Source organism: Triticum aestivum, chromosome 6A (genome assembly GCF_018294505.1).
Source record: "Triticum aestivum cultivar Chinese Spring chromosome 6A, IWGSC CS RefSeq v2.1, whole genome shotgun sequence".
Taxonomy (NCBI): domain Eukaryota; kingdom Viridiplantae; phylum Streptophyta; class Magnoliopsida; order Poales; family Poaceae; genus Triticum; species Triticum aestivum.
The window spans coordinates 235283148-235300287 of record NC_057809.1 but is presented as its reverse complement, the minus strand read 5'-3'; positions in this window follow the sequence as shown (position 1 = coordinate 235300287).

Sequence of the window (17140 nt, the reverse complement as noted above, 5' to 3'; positions counted from 1 at the left end):
AGGAGCAGGGACGTTTGCAGTGTACAGGTCTATTCGGTCGCTTGTCATGGACGCTTTCAACTCTTCGTGTTGGTCTTCATATTGATTGTCATGGACACTTTCAACTCTTCGTATTCGATCGTATGTGTCGCCTTTGAGATTTAGACTGATAGTAATAGTACTGCGCCTTCAGTTGTAGGGAGCTGGTATGCAAAGCCTTTCTGGCCGTACCGGCAATACTAGCACATATATTCCAGCAAGTTCCACTTTCCTGATTTTACTCCCGATGCTTAGGGTTTTCCCATTATAACTACACTATGATCTGCGCAGGTGCTTTGTGTCCTACTAGCAGTTGTCCACCCTTTAAAGCTAAATAATACACCAATCATATGTCCTAAGGTTCTTCAAATACGAATGTGATATGATATTGACATTAGCTAACAGACACACATTTAATTGGTTAGCTAATGCTCCCAATTGAGTTTCCAAATGCATGCGGCCACATATAGAGAGACATCATGGAATTGCATTTCCTTAGGCACTCTGATTCATCATGGGTGCGCAACCAACATTGTATAGAAAGAAGGGGAATCTCAATAATATGCTTCCCCTTCTATTCTTTAACATGTTCCTCCCCTGTTCTTCTTTAGTCAGCATAGTATGTTCCTTGTCAGGATGGGGAGCAAGGACATCTGCAGTCGACAGCTCTATTGGGCTAGTTCTCCTAAATGATTTCGCACTTCGAGTTGGTTTGCCATAATACACCAAAAATGGTGGGAGCCGCATAGTCTTTGATAGACTAAACTGATAGTAACAGATGTGCACCTTCAGATGAATAGAGCTGGCCTGTAGGTGATCGATAGGCTGCATATTACTAGCGGCAAAACCTTGTGTTTTCCAGCCAGTTCCGCTTTCCCGATTTATTTATGGTGGTTATGGTGTACCCCTATTATCTACACTACGATCTGCCTACTGGCTCTGCGCTCTCGTTATCATGGTTCGGCAATAAACTTTCTATGTGCTATATGTAATGCCCCAAGACCATTGCGCCAGATGTCTTCCAGTTATTCATTGTTGTTGCCTTGTCATTTGCTTGCGTGTTGCATCTTGCCATGTCATCATCCGCATTGCATCTGCATGTTTTCAAAACTTGCATCCGTCCCGGTCTCCTCGTTCCTTCCGTTGTCAGTTCTGAGCCGAGACACACTTGCACGCGCCCGCGGCATGTCCGCAATATTATTTTATAAGTGGCCAGAAAATGATCTCGGAATGGGATGAAAGTTGGCTTGCGGTGTTGTTTTGTTGTCAATAGGCCGCCTGCGAAGTTTCATCGCATTCGTAGTTCGTTTGATGCCCCAACGGTAAACTATATGGCATTATAGCCAGTCTATCTTCGGACGTTTCCGATCTCCAGAAACGGTTGTCGGGTTGCATTCCTCCTCTCTCTTCTCAGTCCAACCACACACTTGACCTTGTTCGCCTAACCCCTCTTTGCACAGTGCATCGACCCCTAGACCGTGTCTGAAAATTCCCCGAACCCGAACCAAATTTTCGTTACCGTTGGGTCCGCATCATCCCCAAACGTCCCTAAAGTATCTCTGTTTTATTATTTGGACTCCCTACCTATTTATTTCTGAACTGTACGATTTCGATCGGAGGACCCAAATTAAACCTAACCTAACCCACTTCTATATATAACCAGATCAACCCTAGACCCTAGCCAGATGAACTCCCTCCAATCCCGAGTGCGCCGCCACCCTCCTCGGATCCAGCACTGCACCAACCACCTTCCTTCCTCATTTTTAGATCCACCCAACCTCCAGATCCATCCATCTAGATGCTTGGATGGAGATCCAACGGCCAGAAGGCGCCCCATGCAGCTCCTGCAAGCCTCCTCCTTCCTCGATCCAACCAGCCACACCAGCGGAGCACGAGCCCTCGAGCCCGAGCCTCGCCGACCCTGCAGGCCGCGCCGTCCGACGACCCCACCACCGGCGGCCACGACCAAGAGCAGCCTCGTCCCACTCCTCTCCTCCTCTTGATTTTCCCTCTTTCTCTCTCACGGTGGCCCTCTGTCTCTCCTTCCTAGGAACGAGCAGGAGCTTGCCCAAGCTCCACTGCGTCGACGCCGTCGTCCTGCTTCGTCCGGTAACCTCCGAGCAAGCGCCACCGCCGGATCTGCTCGAGTCCGACTCGCCCTGCGCCTTAAGTCCCGCGTCACCAAGCCATGACCGCTTGCCAAGCTTCTGTTGCAGCCGCCACAAAAGATGATAGTGCCAAGCCCCTGCTCGCCTCGACCCCGGGTCGCCGGAGACACCAGGGGATCTTCTCTGCCTCGCCTCGTTCGCCGGCAAGATTCGCAGCACCACCGGAGCTCCCTCCATCGTCGAGGACCTCCTCCAGCCACTGACCTTGCAACAGTCGTCGCCTTCCTCTGCCGCCTTGGCCCATTGTCGACCGGTTCCCTCCGGCAGGACCCCGTCCCCGCCTCCAGATCGCCACGCTGCCCCACCGGAGAGCGACAAGTCCATCGCCGGCCTCCCCTGTTTCTGCCAGCGAGCACACGAGGACGGTGACCACAGCACCAAGTTTCCCCGCGCTTGGACCCACTCGATCCCCGTTGACCGCGCACGTCGCCCGCTTGGGCCAGATCCGCTTCCCCGGCCGAGCGGCGCTGGCCTCCTCTGCCGGCTGGGCCTGGCCCATGGGTGAGCTCCCCATCGCCATTCCTTTTTTCTATTACTGGCCCAACATGCTTCAGATTCGGCACATGCCGTGTTTTTTTCAGTGTCTGCGGTTTTAGCTAATTTCCAGAGTCTGTAGTTTTTATAGAAAAACCCCTAGTTGTCATGCATGCAATAACTAATTAACCATTCATCGGAATTAAACAAACTTAATATGAAAAATGCTTAGAATTTTGTCTAGTTTCATAATATGCAACTTTCATCCATGTTTAAAATGTTTAACTTGTTGTTTGTTTAAGTTTTCTTAAATAACATACTAAAATGTTTTAATTCATAACTAAATAACCATAACTCCAAATCTAATAAACTTTATATGTAAATGGGGTAGAAAAATGCATAGATTAACATGGTGGCATTACTTTGCATATTTAACAACTCTAAAGTTGTGTTTAGGGAAAAACAGTACCAAATCCATAAATTGCACATGAGGATTTTCCGAAATTGTTGTTTGATATTCCGGCCTCATTTAAACTTGCCTAGATAGGTAGTTTTCATATACTTCGCATCTTGCCATGTTTAATAACATTAAATATCGTTGGGTACATAACCGAGAGGGAACTAAATAAGTCATGTGGTGTTTCGTCAATATGCAACTCGTTGCATATTGAGCTCCACTTAATTTGTAGTGTTGTTTGTTGCACTTTGCCATGCCATGCCTCATTAAACCGGACATGCATCATACTTGGTAGTGCATCATGCCATGTTTATATGATGGTTGTTTATCATGTTGTTTGCTTCTTTCCGGTGTTGCATCTTCGGGTTAGTTCCGATAATGTTGCGTTTGTGAGGATTCGTTCGACTACGTATGTTTGTCTTCTTCATGGACTCGTTCTTCTTCCTTGCGGGATCTCAGGAAAGATGAACATACCCTCGATATCAGTTCTATCTTTGCTTGCTAGTTGTTTGCTCTACCGCTATGTCGCGCTACCTACCAATTGTTTATCAATCCTCCCAAATTGCCATGATAGCCTTTAACCTTTTTCAACCATCCTAGCAAACCGTTGTTTGGCTATGTTACTGCTTTTGCTCAGCTCCTCTTATAGCGTTGCTAGTTGCAGGTGAAGCTGAAGTTTGTTCCATGTTGGAACTTGGATTTGTTGGGATATCACAATATCTATTATTTTAATTAATGCATCGATATACTTAGTAAAGGGTGGAAGGCTCGATCTTATGCCTGGTGTTTTGTTCCACTCTTGCCGCCCTAGTCTCTGTCATACCGGTGTTATGTTCCTTGATTTTGCATTCCTTACGCGGTTGGGTGTTATGGGAACCCCTTGATAGTTCGCTTTCAATAAACCTCCTCCGGCAAGGCCCAACCTTGGTTTTACATTTGCCTAACAACCTATAACTTTCCCTTGGGTTTTCGCGCGCCCGAGGGTCATCTTTGGTTTAACCCCCCTCGGGCCAGTGCTTCTCTAAGTGTTGGTCTGAACTAGAGCCCCTTGCAGCGCCACTTCAGGGAAACTTGAGGGCTGGTTTTAGTTGTACGGATTGCTCATCCCGTGTTGCCCTGAAAACGAGATATGTGCAGATCCTATCGGGATTGTCGGCACATCAGGCGGCTTTGCTGGTCTTGTTTTACCATTGTTGAAATGTCTTGTAACCGGGATTCCAGGACTGGTCGGGTCTTCTTGGGAGAAGGAATATCCTTCGTTGACCATGAGAGCTTGTGATGGGCTAAGTTGGGACACCCCTGTAGGGTATAAACTTTTGAGAGCCGTGCCCGCGGTTATGTGGCAGATGGGAATTTGTTAATATTCGGTTGTAGAGAATTTGACACTTGACTTAATTAAAATGCATCAACCGCGTGTGCAACCGTGATGGTCTCTTCTCGGCGGAGTCCTTGAAGTGAACACGGTTCTTGTGTTATGGTTGTGCGTAAGTAGTTTCAGGATCACTTCTTGATCACTTCAACTTTCTCGACCATTGCGTTGCTTCTCTTCTCGCTCTTATTTGCGTATGTTAGCCACCATATATGCTTAGTGCTTGATGCAGCTCCACCTTACTACCCTTTCATACCCATAAGCTTAAATAGTCTTGATCTCGCGGGTGTGAGATTGCTGAGTCCTTGTGACTCACAGATACTTCCAAACAGTTGTAGGTGCCGATGATACTAGTGCAGGTGACGCAACCGAGCTCAAGTGGGAGCTCGGTGAAGATCTTTATCGTTGTTTTGTGTCTTTTCCGGTTGATCAGTAGTGGAGCCCAGTTGGGACGATCGGGGATCTAGCATTTGGGGTTGTCTTCTTTTATTTTGGTTTCGTAGTCGGACCTTGATTGTACTCTGGATGATGTATGTTTAACTTGTTATTTGTGTGAAGTGGTGATTGTAAGCCAACTCTTTATCCCTTTCTTATTCAGTACACGAAATTGTGTGAAGATTACCCCTCTTGCGACAAAACTACCATGCGGCTATGCCTCCAAGTCGTGCCCCAACACAAGGGAGATATAGTCGCATTGTGGGTTTTACAAGTTGGTAATCAGAGCCATCCCCGACTTAGGAGCCCCTACTTGATCGAATCGCTGATGTTGTTGTGTCTAGAACAAAATGTTTTGAGTCTTAGTATTATATATATCGGAGAGTAGGATTCTTTTTACTCCTCAGTCCCTTCGTCACTCTAGTGAGGCCTACTGACATAGAAGTTTTGACTTTTCTCTCCTCAAATTTCACGATTTTTTAGGATCACGCGGGTATCTTGGTATCATTCCGATAGTCTTGTGACGAGAACATTGTTCTTGGTGCCTCCTGACATTTAGGGGTTGTGGCAGTGTCCCAGGGAGTTGAGCTCCGAGGTGTTGTCGTCACAATTTTATCGTTGCAGTTCTGGAATACCTGAGTTCGCCGACATCAAAAATCTCTTTTATGCAGTTGTTGATGAGATAACCTCGACGCCACCCAGTACTGGGGTGGGAGTTCGGGAGTATTGCCATAACTCGTATAACAGATGCTTTTCGAAGGTTGAGGTACATGATTTCCGAAGGTTTCTTGGTTATGTGTTGACGGATGGATACAGCTGGATGTAGGGATTATTAGTTTGGGTGAGATATTATGATTCCCCTGTATCCCCAACACCAGATTGCATAACCAGAATTTTTTGGGAGTTTATAGGTGGGATTTCAAGTAGCTCCTAGAATATCTTTCCGATAGATGCATGATATGAGATTGGGGTTCGATGTCTAGTGGTCCGCCTATCCACGGTTGGTTTTACAGTGGTCTCATTGTGTCTTAAAGAGTCCTCGGCTATGCTGACTCGGGGATGCTTCATATGTCATGTGCACTGCCTTGTACATGATGGTGCTGTACGATCGAGCCCGTGTGGGCCCCACCACAAAAACTTTGCACGAAATCTCTATCATATGTTTGTTCCGGCTTATCCTGCAAGCCAAATCCTTTGTTTTTTTTGAGTTGTGGTATTCAAGTTGCTTGAATGTCAAGTGTTGATTCCATACCTTTCCTAAGCGGTGTTCTCATATTTCTATGTGAATACTAATCCTTCATGGTAATTGAGATTGTCATGTCAATCCTTTTCAACCGGCGTGTTTCTCTTCAAGTGGATCCAACCATTTCAACATCCGCAAGATCACCTCTTGGTTTTCCCAACATTGTTCATTTCATATGTCCCCGAGTTGCCTTTGTTTTCCCGCCCTCCCACCCTTTTTCTTCAAGGAATCAGATGTCTTAATCAAGTATCCATTTTATTCATGTGAAGTCTCTTCATTCTTTTCAATCAATGTTCTTACCCGGTGGTTCTCATGAAGATGCTCTACAAGTTCATCATTCTTCGTTGTTTTTCTTCTCCAGTGGATTCAGTTCAAGCTTTTGGTGTTGATCATATCCCTTTTCCTCGTTTCGAATGCTTTCCCATGCCGTTGGACCTCCTAATCGCTCACCTCTCTCTATTCATGTTCGAAGTGCCGAAGATATCTCAGAAGATTCGTGTTTCACTCCTAATCCATTCAAGCTATTTCGAGGATGTTATCGCATTAAAGCTATTTAATTCAACCAATGCAATCTCTCTTCAAAACCATGTCAATGGTGTTTCTCTTGAGTGGGCCCTAACCCACAGGTCTTTTCCCAGAATCTTACCTGACTCTTCAAATTTTCTCGGAGCTTCTTAAATTGTTGTCAAAGTTTGACGTAAGAATGAATTATCATCAGTCATATGTCTTTCTCCAAGATCTTTCAAATTCTTTTCAATGTTGATTCAACCTGTATATTCTTCATTATTCCAGTGTGCCTCAACAATTCATGGTGGTGTTTCTCACCGTCATTCTCAGATTTTGAAGACCAAAGAAGTGTTTCCTCTAAATCTTGTTCCGTTCTCTGGAAGATTCATGGTTCTAGCATTATGCCATCCTCTCATAATTGTTTTCGATTGTGAGAATTCTTTTCACCCATCCAGGGAAATTCAGGAGTCTTCTCAGTTTGATTCCCCGAAGCCCATCATCAAAGAAGTATTCATTCCAGCTTTCAGCTCACATTCTCCAAATCTGACCGATGAATCATTCAAATATCCTCTAATCAGTTCATGATCTCTTTGTTCTCATGTATCTAAATCCCCTCAAGTATCTTCATTCGTTTTCCAAAACTTCCCGGTGAATTGTGCCTTTCCTACTTTCATTTTCAATTCTTACGGTGGTTCGTTCGAGATTCCTCTTCCTATGTTCTCATATTTAATTTATTCGTTGTTTCAATCCTACCGGTGGTTCGTTGAAGACCTTCCCAAGTTGCGCTATTTCTCTCTTCAATCTTTTCAAGAAGAATAAGTAGTATGCCAAATCCGTTACTTGTCATCAAGTTAAGTTGATGAAGGATAAACATACAGTATATCTTATTCTTGTTTTCTTTGAGGTGATTCTATTCTTTTCTTCTAGAGTTCGTTCATGATATCTTTTTCTCGGTTTGAGATGCTTCATCTTTTCTTTTCTGGAGGTCCAAGTTTTCCGCATTATCGTCCCGAAGCACCATCTAAATCATTGCAAGGCTCCACCTTGTGTTTTCAACTTCTCTTCTTCCCATCATCCTTTTATTACTGAAGTTCTTCATGGAGGTTCTACATGGTGGTTCGTCAAGGATTCTTTTCATTCTTCAATTGTTCTTCAAGATTTCTCTCGGAGTTAAGATCTGCCAAGCTATGCTCAAAATTTAACTTGGTGATCAACGCGTGTTTTGTTTTGAGGAGTTCAAACATTCTTCATCTTGCATTTCGAAGTGCAATTCTTTCTCTCTTATCTTTTGAGGTGGTGTTATGTCATTGTTGATAATTTCCCTTCGTGTTTCATGATTCACAAGTTTTCAAGAGTGACTTATCTAAATCCATCATTTTCTCTTTGCTCAAGGCATCTTTTCAATCCATCAATCTCTTCATTCGAGTTATATTGGGTTATATTTCACCTAAAGCTTTTTCTAAGGATTGTTGCTATTTATGGTGCTTATAAATGACCCAAGTTCTTCATTTATCCTCCCGGTGAAATAAGTTTCTCGTCTCGTTCATATCAATCCAATCTATTGTTTTTCGTTAGTGGCAGAATTTCACCTCAAGATTTTGAGATGTTTTCCATAAGCCCACAACAAGCTTATCCTTTCGTTGTTGATAATCCAACAACTCCGTTCTAGCATTTGTTGTAAGCGTGCTCTCTCAAGATCTTGTTTCCTTCGTTCATTACATTCCATTCTTTCATTTCTTCCGGAGGCATTATGATGTTGCTCTTTTCTCTCATCATCTCGAATGGTGAGGATCGTGTTCTTTTCGTGCTTATCCATTTAATCGGAGTGCCATGCCCCCTTTTCAAGTTCTTCCCATTTTGTCAAGTTTTACCTCCCTTCTCAACCGGAGTGCTGTCTAAAATCTTTCTTACCTACTGTGCCATTCTTTCAATAGTTCTGGAGGCAGTGTGTTGTTGATTTTGTCAAGTATCATCCAATCTTCCCAAGTTCATGTTCAATTCCTTCCATTTACAGTCGGAGTGCTGTCCAAATTATATCATTCTTTGTCCTTCTCCATCTTGTTTAACCGGAGTGTTGTGTCTATCATTCTCTTCTAACTGGACTCTCATCCAAGTGCTTTCATTTTGCCAAGTTCATATTCTATGCCTTCCATTTCCAACCGGAGTGTTGTCGTAATTGATCTTTATCATTCCTTATACATCTCGTTTCAACCGGAGTGCTTGCATGTACTTCTTGGCCATTGCAACCCTTTTTCTTATGTCTTTCAACCTATAAGGTTCCCGTAATGTTCCTTGTTCTTTTTTTTCTAATGGAGTGTCTTCAACTTTGTTCATCTTCGTTGTATTCCTTTTTAAAATTTGTTCAACCTCTCAAGGTTGTTTGGTTTCACTCATTTGTCAAAGAAGCAATTAGTTTTACCTCTTCTCTTCCTCTTCCATTTCCCTCTGGTGCCATCCTAGATCTCGGGACGAGATCCTCTTGTAGTGGTGGAGTGTTGTAACACCCTGAGACCGTTGCGCCAGGTGTCTTCTAGTTATTCGTTGTTGTTGCCTTGTCATTCGCTTGCGTGTTGCATCTTGCCATGTCATCATCCGCATTGCATCTGCATGTTTTCAAAACTTGCATCCGTCCCGGTCTCCCTGTTCCTTCCATTGTCAGTTCTGACCCCAGACACACTTGCACACGCCTGCGGCATGTCCGAAATATTATTTTATAAGTAGCCAGAAAATGTTCTAGGAATTGGATGAAAGTTGGTGTGCAGTGTTGTTTTGTTGTCAGTAGGCCGCCTGCCAAGTTTCATCGCATTCGTAGTTCGTTTGATGCCCCAACGGTTAACTATAGCGGCATTATAGCCGGTCTATCGTCAGACGTTTCCGGTCTCCGAAAACGGTTGCCGGGTTGCATTCCTCCTCTCTCTTCTCAGTCCAACCACACACTTGACCTCGTTCGCCTAACCCCTCTTTGCACAGTGCATTGACCCCTCGACCGTGTACGAAACTTCCCCAAACCCGAACCAGATTTTCGTTACCGTTGGGTCCGGATCATCCCCAAACGTCCCTAAAATATCTCTGTTTTTTATTTGGACTCCCTACCTATTTATTTCTGAACCGTACGATTTCAATCGGAGGACCCAAATTAGACCTAACCTAACCCACTTATATATATATATAACCAAATCAACCCTAGACCCTAGCCATACAAACTCCCTCCAATCCCGAGTGCGCCGCCACCCTCCTTGGATCCAGCACCGCACCAACCACCTTCCTTCCTCGTTTTTAGATCCACCCAACCTCCAAATCCATCCATCTAGACCCTTGGATGGAGATCCAATAGCCAGAAGGTGCCCCCTGCAGCTCTTGCAAACCTCTTCCTTCCTCGATCCAACCAGGCGCATCAGCGGAGCAAGAGCCCTCGTGCCCGAGCCTCGCCGACCCTACAGGCCGTGCCCTCCTGCGACCCTACCGCCAGCGGCCACGACCAGGACCGGCCTTGTCCCGCTTCTCTCCTCCTCCTGATTTTCCCCCTCTCTCTCTCACGGTGGCCCTCTCTCTCTCTCCTTCCCAGGAACGAGCAGGAGCTCGCCCAAGCTCCACGGCATCGTCGCCGTCGTCCTACTTCGTCCGGTAACCTCCGAGCAAGCTCCACCGCCGGATCTGCTCGAGCCCCCCTCGCCCTGCACCTTAAGTCCCCCGTTGCCAAGCCATGGTCGCGCGCCAAGCTTCTGTTGCAGCCGCCGCAAAATACGATAGTGCCAAGCCCCTGCTCGCCTCGACCCCGGGTCGCCGGAGACACCAGGGGATCTTCTCTGCCTCGCCTCGTTCGCCCGCAAGATTCGCAGCGCCACCGGAGCTCCCTCCGTCTTCGAGGACCTCCTGCAGCCATTGACCTTGCAACAATCGTCGTCGAGGATGCCAATCGCCAGGCCATCGCCTTCCTCCGCCGCCTTGGCCCATTATCAACCGGTTCCCGCTGGCAGGACCCCGTCCTCGCCTCCAGATCGCCACGCTGCCCCACCAGAGAGTGCCAAGTCCATCGCGGGCCTCCCCTGTTTCTGCCGGCGAGCACGCGAGGACGGTGATCACAACGCCAAGTTTCCCCGTGCCTGGACCCGCTCGATCCTAGTTGACCACGCACGTCGCCCGCTTGGGGCAGATCCACTTCCCCGACCCAGCGCCGCTGGCCTCCTCTGCCAGCCGGGCCTGGCCCATGGGTGAGCTCCACAGCGCCCCTCCTTTTTTTTCTACTGCTGGCCCAACATGCTTCAGATCCGGCCCATGCCATGTTTTTTTCAGTGTCTGCGGTTTCAGCTAATTTCCAGAGACTCTAGTTTTTACAGAAAAAACCCCTAGTTGGCATGCATATAATAACTAACTAACTGTGCATCGGAATTAAACAAACTTAATATGAAAAATGCATAGAATTTTGTCTAGTTTCATAATATGCAACTTTCATCCATGTTTAACTTGCTATTTTTTAAGTTTGCTTAAATAACATGCTAAAATGTTTTAATTCACAACTAAATAACTGTAACTCCAAATCTAATAAACTTTATATGTAAAAGGGGTAGAAAATGCATAGAATAACATGGTGGCATTACTTTGCATGTTTAACAACTCTAAAATTGTGTTTTGGGCAGAACAATACCAAATCCATAAATTGCACATGAGGATTTTCCCGAAATTGTTGTTTGATATTCCGGCCTCATTTAAACTTGCCTAGATAGGTAGTTTTCATATAATTCACCTCTTGCCATCTTTGATAACATTTAATATTGTTGGGTACATAACCAAGAGGGAACTAAATAAGTCATGTGGTGTTTCGTCAATATGCAACTCATTGCATATTGAGCTCCACCTAATTTGTAGTGTTGTTTGTTGCACTTTGCCATGCCATGCCTCATTAAACCGGACATGCATCATACTTGGTTGTGCATCATGCCATGTTTATGTGATGGTTGTTTACCATGTTGTTTGCTTCTTTCCGGTGTTGCGTCTTCGAGTTAGTTCTGATAACATCACGTTTTTGAGGATTCGTTCGACTACGTCTGTTTGTCTTCTTCATGGACTCGTTCTTCTTCCTTGCGGCATCACAGGCAAGATGACCATACCCTCGATATCACTTATATCTTTGCTTGATAGTTGTTCGCTCTACGGCTATGTCGCGCTACCTACCACTTGTTTATCAAGCCTCCCAAATTGCCATGATATCCTCTAACCTTTTTCAACCATCCTAGAAACCATTGTTTGGCTATGTTACCGCTTTTGCTCAGCCCCTCTTATAGCTTTGCTAGTTGCAGGTGAAGCTGAAGTTTGTTCCATGTTGGAGCATGGATTTGTTGGGATATCACAATATCTATTATTTTAATTAATGCATCTATATACTTGGTAAAGGGTGGAAGGCTCAGCCTTATCCCTGGTGTTTTGTTCCACTCTTGCTGCCCTAGTTTCCGTCATACCGGTGTTATGTTCCTTGATTTTGTGTTCCTTATGCGGTTGGGTGTTATGGGAACCCCTTGACAGTTCACTTTGAATAAAACTCCTCCAGCAAGGCCCAACCTTGGTTTTACATTTTCCTAACAACCTATAACTTTCCCTTGGGGTTTCGCGAGCCCGAGGGTCATCTTTATTTTTACCCCCCCCCCCCCCGGCCAGTCCTTCTCTAAGTGTTGATCCGAACTAGAGCCCCTTGCAGCGCCACCTCGGGGAAACTTGAGGGCTGGTTTTAGTTGTACGGATTGCTCATCCGGTGTTGCCCTGACAATGAGATATGTGCAAATCCTAGCGGTATTGTCGGCATATCAGGTGGCTTTGCTGGTCTTGTTTTACCATTGTCGAAATGTCTTGTAACCGGGATTCTGGGACTGATCGGGTCTTCCCAGGAGAAGGAATATCCTTCGCTGACCGTGAGAGCTTGTGATGGGCTAAGTTGGGACACCCCTGCAGGGTATAAACTTTTGAGAGCCGTGCCCGCGGTTATGTGGCACATGGGAATTTGTTAATACTCGGTTGTAGAGAATTTGACACTTGACTTAATTAAAATGCATCAACCGCGTGTGTAACCATGATGGTCTCTTCTCGGTGGAGTCCGGGAAGTGAACAAGGTTCTTGTGTTATCGTTGTGCGTAAGTAGTTTTCAGGATCACTTCTTGATCACTTCTAGTTTCTCGACTATTGCGTTGCTTCTCTTCTCGCTCTTATTTGTGTATGTAGCCACCATATATGCTTAGTGCTTCCTGCAGCTCCACCTTACTACCCTTTCGTACCCATAAGCTTAAATAATCTTGATCTCGCAGGTGTGAGATTGCTGGGTCCTCGTGACTCACAGATACTTCCAAACAGTTGCAGGTACCGATGATACCAGTGCAAGTGACGCAACCAAGCTCGAGTGGGAGCTCGATGAAGATCTTGATCGTTGTTTTGTGTCTTTTCCGGTTGATCAGTAGTGGAGCCCAGTTGGGACGATCGGGGATCTAGCATTTGGGGTTGTCTTCTTTTATTTTGGTTCCGTAGTAGGACCTTGATTGTACTTTGGATTATGTATGTTTAACTTGTTATATGTGTGAAGTGGCGATTGTAAGCCAACTCTTTATCCCTTTCTTATTCAGTACATGAGATTGTGTGAAGATTACCCCTCTTGCGCCAAAACTACCATGCGGCTATGCCTCTAAGTCGTGCCCCGACACGTGGGAGATATAGCCGCATTGTGGGTGTTACAGTATATTATGAACCTATCATCTGCCAACTATCCTTACTTCTGGGGCTCCCAATAGGGAGCCTATTTTTTGTGTAGTTGTGCCAAATTATATTAATCTACTCACCATACTACAACACCCATGGGCTCTCTCATCAAAATCTAGTGATAGCACACAAGGGTTTACAAGGAGCCTCTATTATATTACAATATCCTCTGCATTACAAAGATAATCTCACTACTATTTGTGTTTTCATGCTTGATAGATAGTTTACGTAATCACAATGAATATAAGAATGCGCACATCAGAAGAATATTGCGGAACAGTTCGATGGGTTACAAACTTGGCATCAAGGGATTGAGGTCCATTGTGGATGCAATGAAACCCACATGCTCCCGACCTATAGATTCATATTCAGAATACGATCCTAATGACTATTCTGAGCTCAAGGACTCAAAGGAAAATGGCATATCCTGTTCACCCAATAAGGTGCCTGTTCTAATTTGGCAAGGTTTTATTGGTTGCACATATCTTGCATAAGGTGTCTTGCATTCCTTTTGCTTCGTTGCACCACCATCTGCTTAGTTTGCTCATGATATATGTGAAGATACCATGCCCATCCATTATCAACACATATTCCATTTGTCATCATACCATGTTTTTTCATTCAAATGTTGTTCTTGTGTTTCAGACATCCAAATGGAAGAGGGTGATTGAAGAACCCGAAGGAGTATAAGCAAAGTCCTTGAAAAAGGTGGTGCTACTGGAGAAATCACATAGCACCCGACGTATATTGGCGATAGAACCAGCGCCGCAAAACCTAGGATATTGGAACTATGCTGGTCGCTGCTTTGCCCTTGTGAGTACCTATTGTCCTATCATTGTCCTTACATTCATAGATGGTGGATTATGTGACATCATTGTGCACTATAGCTTGCTTATCCATTGTTCGCTCCAAATTATCAGATATATATTAATGCCTAAATTAATGTAGAATAAACCCAATGCTTATGAAGATATTTAGTTCTGCATTGTTCTTGTAAGTATCTGTTGTCCTTCATCACTATACTTATATTTGTCAGCTAGTTCTTCATGTACACTTTGCAGCTTATTTTCCCTTGTCCTCCATTTTTCTACACATCATATCTACATTTACTCTTGCCAAAATATTGAATAAAACCAATGTTACTGAAGAAGTTTAGCTCCGCATTTCTCTTATCAGTGCCTTCTGCCTGTATGATGTATTTACATTTGTACTCTACATCTTAAGTTAAACTAGACCATAAAGGTGCGCGTAGCCGCGCCCGTTCATTATAAATATAATCACAGAAAAATATATGACAAAATTTCAGTGATTCAAACTATAGGTAGTGGTGTTAGTTTCTGTACATAATCAGCCGATGACAACCGATGTGGTATGCTAGTGAAAGACCTTGCGACTTTGAATATTTGCTAATAGCACATCATGGACAAACTCCAACCTGCTTGTTGCTCCAGCGATGAAACTTTGCTTTTCATCACGGATGACCAGTTGAACACGCATGTGACTAACAAGTCGATCTTTAACGATGATGCTTCCATTCCGACATGTTGTGCCGGATTGATCTTGTAGCAATGAAGCTGACCAGATATGCATCATTGTGGTGGCACACATTTGGTCAACGGGGCTGAACACTGTCACAAAGAGTAGAAACAAGCAGTTGTAAACAACAGCTCCAGTTTAGACAACAATTAAAAGGGATGTTTCATACTATCAATGCAACATAGGGCTTTATCATGTACAATTAATAGATTTCCACTTGTTGGAGAAAAAATATATAATAACAATGACATTATTCATTATCAAGTATTCCCATAAATCAGGTCGCGTTAAACTAATAAAAACAGTTCGACTTAGCAGTTCAAAGCTGCTTAGTAGCAGCATATGCTCCAACACCAGCCGAACCAGGCAAACAATAAGGACAATATAGTATTATTAAAGAACATGTTATCTACTAATCAACCAAGACCATAAGTTACAAATTCTCATTCGTAGCCGCAACTGAGCAATGGACATCCACATTTGCTTTTTCCAAGCACTAAATGCATAACATGGGACGCTTTAGTTGTTAGATAAAGTAAAAATTCTTCCGCATAATGATTGGACATGACAGATCAAATAAGATGTAATAAGTATTCTGTAAGAGCACGGATGCATAAGAGAAGAGCACTGAAAAATGCCAATTGAGTCAGTGAGGTGACAACAACTTTGTATATCTTAGAATTTGAGTTGACACATGCATTAAGAACTGAATGTGTATCAGTCGTCACCCATTATATTTTATCTCTAGCAAAAAATAATCTATAAAAGACAGACATTAGACTCAGTATTAACTTGATTTGGAACTTTATCATTCAATCAAGATCTACAAAGAATAATGTAGTATCCACATAATACAAGATAAAGTGACCGTCAAAGATAACAATTTAGTCTGGCCAATACTTAAAGAGGCATCATAAATTTCACAATATGAAACGCCAAGAACTACAGCACTTAATAGTCGAGTGCTTGAACTGTCACACATGCTAGCCAGAAATAAGGATCCATAATAAGATCCTAGAAAATGTTGGCTAGCTTTTCAAACTCCAAATATTTTTTCTGAACAATTGTTATCAACAAGCTCAAACAGGTGGTACACTATTGAGACACCCGCTGCATATAAGGATACATGGAAATTTGTTGGGATTGGGTTTACTCTTTGTTTGGATGTCCATATTAAGAGCTCCGTGTTGATTATAATTGGAATTTCAATTCAATGAGGAAACTAGAAGGGCACGAATACAAATTCACCTGTTTGGTTGTTCACTGAATTGGACCATGAAATTATTAGTACTATTTTAAGAGGCATAATTTTTGTGATGGATGACTAAGAGTCTTGGCGACCACAAGATAATTACACTGGGAAGGAATAAATCACCATACGGAAGAGCTTCCCTGCAATATGATATAAACTCATAGTATTAGATAAATTGTAAGCATATTAATTCAAGAGAATCTGAACTCCACCTGGTCAATAAGAACACTGAATTTGTACCAAAATTCACAAGAAATAGGTAGGGAGGCCTTCTAGTACAAGTAGCTTACAAATTTCTTGTCCCTTCCAATGTGTTAGGGTCAATAATTGGAACAGATCGCTACAGTGATATTATGAACTATCTATCAGCGAAGGGAGAAGGCAGTACCATAATTCAAGTGGAGGTGCAGTATCGCGATCATATCGTGGTTCCTGTTGTGGTGTTGTGTTCTCGTTTTTCTCCTTTGTGTCCTGAAGCCGTTGACGTTGTCACCTACTCCTCGTCCCCCGTCGCTGTTGTTTTCACTCACCATCCTATCGCCGTTGTCGCCATGATCTCCAAACAAAGTAGCAATTATCAGCTATTATAGCATGGTGAGGGAGAAGCAGGTAGAGGGAACATAGGCGTCAACCATGGCTGCTCAGGAGGCAAGAAGGAGAGGAAATATGTAGTAGAGCAGGGCATAAATAGCCTCGTGAAGTAGGGAAGAGGAAGTGGGCAGTTCAGAAACGGCTATCAACAACAATGGGAAGCCAAGAAAACGGAAGGGTAGCGGCGGTGCACCTTCCGTGCAATTAATTTCACGAATAAACGGCGGCGACTCCACCCATCGCCTCCCCCCACGTCGCGGCTCTGCCCACTCTATTTTTTAGGGTTTCTTGTTTAGTCGACGCTGCTCTACCTGACGACCTTCCATGTGGAGCAGGAAAAAATCAAGGCCCA